This window comes from Papaver somniferum, chromosome 3, assembly GCF_003573695.1.
Source record: "Papaver somniferum cultivar HN1 chromosome 3, ASM357369v1, whole genome shotgun sequence".
NCBI lineage: Eukaryota > Viridiplantae > Streptophyta > Magnoliopsida > Ranunculales > Papaveraceae > Papaver > Papaver somniferum.
In genome coordinates this window covers 120,604,428-120,614,215 of record NC_039360.1, presented here as the reverse complement: position 1 = coordinate 120,614,215, position 9,788 = coordinate 120,604,428, and the positions used below count along the sequence as shown (strand labels likewise).

General features: G+C 37.6%; 1 long non-coding RNA gene across 1 annotated transcript; it reads left to right on the top strand.

Moving 5' to 3' along the window:
• Positions 1-277: 277 nt before the first annotated feature.
• LOC113361588 lies at positions 278-1,345 on the top strand. Its single transcript, XR_003365198.1, has 2 exons — positions 278-881; positions 972-1,345. It is a non-coding gene; the product is annotated as an uncharacterized LOC113361588 (long non-coding RNA).
• The last annotated feature ends 8,443 nt before the right edge of the window (positions 1,346-9,788 follow it).

The window sequence follows — 9,788 nt, the reverse complement described above, 5'->3', positions numbered from 1 at the left end:
TTCGTTTCATGGCAGCAAAATCTCAGGAGTCGGAACCGACCCTGCATCTCGTCCCATCTTACTAAGTGAAAATTGAATTATTGTCCCTCCTTCTGATGAGCCTTCAAAAATATCCCTAAGCCTCTTTACAAACGTCCCTGATGGCATAATTGAAATTTTGATTAAAAATGTCAGTTTTATAATTCCTTTTGTAACCTTCAACTGCTTCTTAACTTCTAAAAGATTCATCACTCGGGACGAATGTCAGTTGAACCCATCACCACCATCTCTATCGCTACCCCTCCGCCGCCGTCTACATCGCTTCTACAACCAGCACCACCACCAACATCATTTCAGGTGAGATCGAAGAAATTTTAGATTGAGAGAGATCTACATGTGAAAATCAAACAAACCCACCACCGCCATCTTCATCGTCGCCACCACCCCTACAACTATCATCTCTATCGCCGCCACCACCACAACACTATCTTCTCACTGAAAACAAAAGGTTTCAATCACGTATTTATGTTTCAGATCTAAAAATCTCTCGTTATCATCTTCTTCTCCGGCAGAAAACTCTCTCTTCTTCGATTAAGATGAATATTTTAGATTTGGGAGTTTGAAAGAGAGATTTAGGTTTCAATTATACATTCAATTTATCTGAATTAGTCTATGGTGATGGTGGTGGTTAAATTGATGAATTTAGGTTTACGGGTTTGTAGCTACTGATGTTGGTACGTTTTTCAGTACATTACTTTTTAACATTTTAAGGGGGTATATCAAGATGTAGAAAGAGGTGGTGGATGGTGTAATGGATGATGGTGGATGGTGGTGGTAGTGTTTTTGTAATGATTTTTTTATTATTTTCTCTGGTCATGTGAATCATTCACACAAGTTAGATGGTATATGTTGTTTTGCAATTATTTAATAACGTATGTTTGTGTTTCTTCAGATGACATAAGCTAATTTTGGTTTTGAATTTTGTGAATTAGGGGGAGATTAGTCCAAGGATGATGAGAATGCAAGAATTTTGGTTGACACGAGTTTTGTGGATGATTGAAATCTTAATTATTGGTTAATTTTGGTGTTGAAACTCAAGAATTAGAAGATGCAGTTCGTCAAGAGTTTGGTGATAATGATGGAGAGGGAACAGATATGAATATAATAATGAAGAATGGAGGTGACAATGATGATGAATGTGAAGCAGGTAGCAGCAATACTCCAATGATTTTTAGGAAGAGAAAGGACATTATTTTGGATTCTTACACAACTGCTGACAAATGTACTTCAGGTTTGTATGAATTCAATTTTTGCTATGAGTTATCATTCTGCCAAAACATATAATAGTATTTACATTTCGAGATCATTTGTTATGTGTTGTTTGTAGTATTCATTAGATTTTTTACCATGCATACGTAACTCGCGTTTAGATGGTGGTGAGGCTCTTTTCTGTAATAGATAGTTTTATTGATGAATTTCCTTACTCGGTTTTCAATTCGCTATACTTATCTGTGTGTGGTGGTGCGGTAGTAGCATTGGTTTAGTTCTTTTTTCTACGTTCTTTAGTATTCTTTTTCTAGTTGTCGCAATTTTGATAGATTTTGATATTCATCCCATTTGGGTATCCTCTTGGTGCGGTGTACCTAGTGGATGCTTTTCCCTCCGAATGGTGAACACTGCACTGACAGGGAAAATGAAAGAAATTCACGCTCTCTCCATAAAGAAATCTTTGACCCCATCTCAGTGGGACCAACAAAAGGAGTCAAACAATACCGTATTCGCTACCTAGTGAAATGTTGCAGACGTCAAAGACAGATTGCATCTGTAAATGTAAGTGTGCTATGTTCGGCGGTTAATGAAAATGCTTGGATATTGTTGGAAATAATATAGAAAATTCACAAAATAAATCTCAAACAGCTAAGTCGTGGACTAGGTCGCTATTTTTAAGGTATTTCGCGACTCTACCTCTTTGATTGTGCTAGCAGTTAAAATTGTTGAAAAATCTATGGGATAAAATAGCTGATACTCTCTTGTTCGATTTCTCTGCATTATGAGAAATCGAATCACAATACTCTTTCTACACTTGCTCAGAACTCAAAAATAGATGTAAAACTCTGTTTTTACATCCTCTGCAAAACTAGTCTAATATAGCTCAAGAGAATCAATCAAATTTAATCAAAATAAATTTTGAGTAACTCCCCTCAATTAACTTTCCGTAACAGTAAGAAAATGGACAGAAAAGACTGTCAAAATTAAAGACAATTAATTAGAGAATAATTACCATAAACGTTTTTCAAAACCAAAAGTCAGATGCGCAAAAAAAAAAAGTTTTTGAATCACAGACCTCCAAAACCCCACTCTCTAAATATATCTGGTCAAATGCATGGGATGAGATTTGAACCCAAATCTTTAATGTGGGAGCCCAAAATAATATCACCACATTATCTCTAAATTTGTTATAATATTACAAAATTATGTTTTTAAATATACATGCCCAAACATATATGATGGGAAATGTTTAAAAACCATGGTTACTTATTGAATACTTTCAAGTATAACAGCGTGGCACTGACACATAATTACTATCCATGAGAATGTATTTGTGGCTTGGTGAAATTCTCTGTTGAATTTGTTCCATGCCTTTCTACATTCTGCAATTTGTTTTATATGCATTGACGGATCCCAACTCCAAAGTGTTGAGCAGTTGGGAGCTTTTCTAAGAAAAAAAAAAGTGACTACTCTCAGGGAGCTGCATATTGTGAATCTTATATACTGCGGGTTTCCCATTTTAAATCTCTAGTTTTAGGTGACCGCAAAATTCTTCAGGAGACTGGTCGTGGAAGTGAAATTTTGTAGGCTGCATTTTGTATATCCTTTTTCTTTGGGTTGAATCTCTAGTTTTGGGTGACCACGAAATTGTGTAGTTCCTCAGATGTGACCCAATTTTTATGGGATCAATTACGGTTGTTTATTCAATTTTTTATGGGATCAACTATTGTTGTTGATCCCATTTATTGGATCAACTCCTGTTTTTGACCCAATTTTTTATGGGATCAACTACTGTTGTTGATCCTTTCAACTCCTATTGTTGACAATTTTTCCTTTGGATAAGTATAATCATGCTTATAGTTTAAGTAATGTAATTTTCTTCCAATGTTGAACTTGTGGTGCAATGGTAGCATGACTGCCTCCATGTCAGATGATGCGTGTTCGACTCACGCCAAGTTCACTCCATTTACATGGATCAACTTTCATTGTTGATCCAATTTAGTGGATCAATTACCATTGTTGATCCCCTAAATTGGATCAACTTCTACTGTTGATCCTTTTTTTTTTGATCAACTTCTACTGTTGATCCTTTTTTTTTGGATCAACTTGTACTGTTGGTTCTATTTTTATTTGGATCAACTACTGTTGTTGATACAAAAATATCTGAACCAGTTGTGGCGGCGGCGGCGACGACGGACTAGTGGTGGTGGAGGACTGTTGGTGGTGTAATGGTGGTGGTGGAATATTATTGGTGGTGGCGATTGGTAGGTGGTGGTGGTTGAACGGTGGTGGTGGAATGGTAGTTGAATGTTGGTGGTGGTGGTGCTAGTGGTGGTGGTAAAATGGTAGAGGAAGAAATTTGTTCCATTTTGAAATAAAGAAAAATATTATATGGATGAGGGGATTAAGGTAATCTAATTTTAAATGGATAAGGTTATTAAAAAGTGTGGACATATTTAGAACGCGCGATTGGGGGACATCAAAACTAATTGGGGGATATAGCTACATGACAAAAACTGGATCCAAATATCAAATCTGGGTCACCCCTTATCTATTTTTTTTAATTCCTAATCTAACCCTCACTAATCAGGTTTAGTGGTTAATAATAATTAGTAAAATCTTAAGTATTTGGGGGATAGATTAGTGTGTATTTTTATTTGAATTTGTGTGAGTGAGGTGAGAGTAGAAGGAGGGAAAAATATTTTTGAGTTGAAAATTTTTTGTGACAATGGAAGATGATCGTGAGGAGAGAATTGCTGCTGCTGAATCTTTAGCTCAACTACAACAAGAAGCATGTCTTCAATCTTCGGTTAATGATAACAACTCACAATTGGACTTATATGATGAACCAACACCCTTGGAATATGATTTTCGTGAGCATGAAGTGTTTTTTGAAGAACCAACCCAAGAAAGTAAACAAGTTCATCATACCAGCATCCCCAACACACAGGTAATGTTGCCAAGAGGTCGAAAATTTGATTATTTTCTTTTTTGAAACCGCCATTTTTTCTCTGAAAAAACTTGGTGCCGGCATATTCGTAGTATGAATACCACGCCGGCGCCAACAGAATCGGCACGATATTCATACTATTTTTCAAACCGGCGGAAATTATCCCCCATTTTGAATCAACCGCCGGCGTGGTCTTCAACCCAACAATTCCATGCCGGCACGCAGTTAACTTTTTACCTACTCCCGAATATTCCATGGAATATCCAAACCGGCATGGTTTACTCCTAACTTAACTATGCCGGTACCACAAGAAAAACATCCAGGAGTTAAAGATTTTTGAACTTGAATATCGGCGTGGTATTTAAATTATCGAGCACGCCGGCACCTATTACCGGCGTTGTTTGTAAATTACTGACAAAGCCGGCACTAAGTACCAGCTTGGAACCTTACATATCGAGCATGCCGATATTGCGAATCCCGGCATTAATGTTCAAGAAAATACAATGTCGGTACTGTTTAAAATTAGGTCCTCTTTTTCAAATGCAATCCGGAATGCCAGACCGTTAATCGAGAATGTCGTCACATGTTTCCGGCTTTGATTGTTTTGGCGGTACTGTCGTCGAGCATGCCGGAACTGGTACCCGGTATAGTAATTTGATTTTATTTAGAACTAATTCAAATTTTTTTTCGTTCATTCCTTAGATTGTGACATCCATTGATCCAACAAATTCCAAGCTTGGTCCGGATACGTCAGAATACTATAAAATGCCTCTGGTATGTTACCAAACACCTAGTTTTAAGAACTTTATGTGGGGATTGCTTGTAATTAACCTTATAATCTCCCATTGTTGTCCTTATGTAGGGAATAAAATCTCCAGAGGAAGCAATTGCTTGGGGAAAAGAGACGGCTCTTAAGAACATGTGTGTGTTGGTGATGAATACCCAACGTTCAGATAATCGTTTTGAGATGGTTTGTGAGAGAAGTGGGCAATACAAGAAGAAGGATAGACATAAGAGAAAGGGTTATGTATATCCAAAGAAGACTAATAGGGTATACAAGACTTGTACGAGGAAGGATAATTTCCCCTTTAAGCTTGTATTCTATCTAAGAGACAAAGAAAAGGAATGGGATTGTACGGTGTGGTTTGGCCGTCATAACCACCGGGATCCGAAATATTTTGTTGGGCACTCCCTAGTTGCGAAGCTAAAACCTCATGAATTCGAGGATGTAAAGATAATGACCAAAGCATGTATCAAACCAAGAGTAATTCTCAGAGGATTTAAGGAAAAGGATAATCAGAACGTTTCTTCCCTAAGTACAATTTATAACGCACAAGCAACCATTAGAAGGGTTGAATGAGAAGGGAAGACCGTTATTCAAGAATTTGAGAAGATAGTTTGGGATCACAACTACACGCGTATCATTAAAAGAGGGTCGGACGAAAAACCCCTTCAAATATTCATTGCGCATCCTTTGCTTTCACAATTGGATCATATATGTTGTGGTGTTCTTATGATGGATTGCACCTACAAGACAAACAAATACAAGATGTCGTTGTTCAACATCGTAGGGAAAACATCGGACAAGGTATCATTCGCATTGGCTTGGTGTTTAATGGAAAACGAGAGGGATCACAATTATCATTGGGCATTACGACAATTGAAATTATTGTTCCCGAAAAATAAATTTCCGAGGGTCATCATAACCGATCAAGATGATGCAATGTTATATCCAACGTATTTCCGGATGCACAAAATTTCCTATGTACATATCATATACGTCAAAATGTGATAAAACATTGTCATACTTTGTTTGAACCCGCTAAGACGGATATTAATAAGAGAATGGTTGCTCAACTAGAGGAAGATGTTCGCAAGAAGAAACTATCACCCGAAGAAGAAGAAGATGAAAGAGGAAAGATTAAAGAACGAGTGGACAAAGAACACGATGAAAATCATAAAAGGTGGTTGGAATTTCTAAAGGATTGGGAGAAAGTTTATTGGTCTCTTACCGAGGATATATATGAAAAGAGATTGAACATGTTTATTGCGAAATATAACGAAGTGTATCCAAGTGCCGTCTCATATTGTCGGGATAAATTGTTGCATAAGTTCAAGGAAAAATTTGTGCGTGCATGGACAAATCGGTATATACACTACGGGAATGAAGCAACTAGTATAACGGAGTCCGCTCATGGGAGATTTAAAGATCTCATCCAGTCCGCCCAAGGAAACGTGGTTACGGTCACCGAGGCAATGGAGCAATACTTTAAGGCTGATATCGATAGGATCAAGAAGGCCTTTGAGAAAAGCTCAATGGAAAGGATGACATCACATTTTCGATATGGTAATTTTCTCTAAGGAATAGAATTCAACGTCTCGCATTGGGCAATAAAACATATGATTAGAGAAATGGAAAAAGAGATAAACTACGGCAAACCGGGTGATGTGTGTATTTGTCCCGACATGTCTTCATTGGGGCTTCCGTGTCGTCATATGCTTGTGAAGTATGAACAAGTTATACCAATTGAGGTTATTGATCCGTTTTGGAAGCAACTATCTTTCGACCCTCCCCTTTGGAAGCTCCCGGACAATCACCATGAGAAACAAAGGAGGCCAAGGAATTCTATGAAGCTTACTCACGTGGCACCTCGGCAAGCCGACAAGTATTATTGAGCCAACTAAGTCATTCTAGCTCCGGACAATGATCTCCTTCTGCAATTGATTTGCCGGTAACACTCAAGCCTAGAATGTTCTGAGCATCATCAGGGATCAAGGTCATCTCGCCAAACAGGAAGTGCATGGTATCTGTTTCACCATGATACCTTTCGACGAAGCAATTGACTGTCACAATATCTGGCTTCACATAATTTCAACCAAAGGATATAGACCAGAATCCATTACTAATGTTTGGACCTCTTCACATTCCTTAGACAAATCCCAATGAGACGCGGCTTGGTTTCGACAACGACGCACAACCTTGTTATGATCCTACAATTAGGAGATAATACGATTAAGAGGTTTTATATAAATACAAAACAATACATATGCACGAGATAGAAATTCTTACGTAGGTTTGATAGATAGTACGAGCCCAAGAGTCCTTGTAGCCAAATAGATTCCCCGGATCATAAGAAGCTGCACCCCAAATTTTACCACCATCAAGGTCAGGTATCATGTCATCAATATAAGGAAGGTGTGAACCTTTAACTTTTACTCTATTTGTACCCTTGCCTTGTGTCGGTTGTTGACTTGGCCCAACTTGTTCCACTACTACTTGGCTTTGGGTTGCTACTTGACTTGGATCAATCTCATTATCTTCCTCCTCACTTTCCTGTTCATCTTTCTCATCTTGCTCCTCTTCAACTTCTCCAGTAGGTTCACAGATTGCGAGTTTACTACGGTCACGACCACTCTCCCGAACTTCACCTCTTGTACCAGCCTCCAAACGCTTCTCGCGACCTTGTTCTTTCCCTCTAGGAGGAAGAGATTGAGGAGTACCAAGACCGACCTTCCTTTTTTTCTTAATGTCATCATCTTTAGTTTTTCGGTTGGTAGTTTCCTTTGCTTTAGCCCTATTCAAGAAGAAGCACGAAATAAATATAAGAAAACTAACTTTCATTCCTAATACCGGCATAGATACACTACATAACGACATAGAATCATAACTACCGGCATACAAAAACAAAGTCTCGACCACGCCGTGACCAAAACACGACATAGTAATTTCAAACCATCACACGCCGGGACCTGGTACCGGCATTGACAAATTATTGACGAGAATGCCGGTAATCTTTAGGAAGTTTCTGGATACAAAATCACCTTTGCCGGCACAAACGTAAAATTGAAACACATGCCATAACTGGGTACCGGCATAGAATCTAACCTAAATTCTAAGCCAGTACCGATAAGAAAATCCTAGGGTTCTTTATTTATTAGAAGCTCAATACCGGCATGGTATTCAACCTAATTCTAACGCCGGGACTGGGTTCCGGTGTGGTCTTCATCCTACATCGAATGCCGGGGCCCAGTTCCGGTGTGGTCTTCATCCTAAATCGAATGTCGTTATATAGTCCCGGTGTGGTTTTCATCCTAAATTGAAGGCCGTTACATAGTTCCGGTGTGGCATTCATACTAAATTGAATGCCGGAACCACTGAAACTCAACACTTCCAATTAGGGTTTCGCAATTTTGACCTAAACCCATAGTTACACATCGATTGAAACACTAACTAAACGGTTTTGAATGACTTACCTTCTCACAGAAGCCATATTTCTGAGTAGTTGATCGTCCGATAACTCTTGTTCTTCGTGTTCTAGCTCTTGAGCAATCAAAGCAATCCTCTTTTCTTGTTTTTGTTGAGCAATCGATTTTGATTTCGATTGGGCATATGATTTCTTTCGTGGAGGCATTCTTATGGGTTGGTTTTAATCGACGAATAAATTTTTGATTGAACGATTAATCGTCGATGAAGAACGATGAAGAAAAAAAATTTTCTCGAAAACCCTAGCGAGTATGCCGGAACTGGTTGTAGAAATGGGGGATATTTGATTTGGTTTTTGATTTTATGTTTTAGTTGAAAGGATATAACAATCTTTTCATAATGTCTTTTAATTAATGTAAGGGTGTTTTAGTAATTTCGGCCCAAAAAACACCCCTTAGCTGACACCTTTGGTTGGAGGAAGTAATTCATATCCCCCAATTAGTTTTCATATCCCCCAGTCGCACCTTCCATATTTATTGTTGTATAAGGATATATTTATTGGGTGTCAAAAGTAAGGACATATAAATAATGTACCCCTAATACTAATGTAAAGAAAATAGGTATTTTTGGTAGGAGACCCCTAAGTTATTTAGTTGTCCCTATTTTTTACATATTTACATAAATACCATTGTTTTGTTTTAAAAATAGATCAAAAATTATAAAACTTAATATTTTTTAAAATATGTACTGAATTTTTGTAAAATTTATATATTTGAAAAGCTCTTTCAAAAGCTCTTTCAATTACTATGTAACGAGTACAAATAACAATAGTAAATTTTTGTTTTAGGAAAAAAAACTCATTGCTTTCAAATTTAGTATTGTTGGATGAGTAAAATTCAAACATGTGCATCGCACATGTGTTCTTACTAATAAAATTCAAGCATGTGCATCACACCATACTCACACTATTAGGCTGAGCGAAATTGGCATAGCAATGAGTGCTTGTCAAAATACCAGCAATGAAAACCAACAGGAAAAGATTTGAAGCTATTAAGTATATTTTGACAAGAAACCATCTTTTAGGTGTTCAAAGAAAAAGAAACCTTCAAAAATTCAACGAGATGTGTTAGTTGCTTTCTGTGTAAAAATTAAAAGATGGACACACTCTCACGTGTCATGTCTCGCCCACCGCTGTCCAATGTAGGTAAAAAAAATAATATGGCAGTTTACTCCTGCTGCAATTGTTTTGAACCAAAATAGTAGTCGATTTCAATTCATTCTGGTCATGATCAAGTATGAAACCCGGTGTTTTAGCATATACCAATAGGGTCACGATTTGAATACTCATACGTTCTAATAGTCCCTCCATCTAGGATGTCAGCAGTA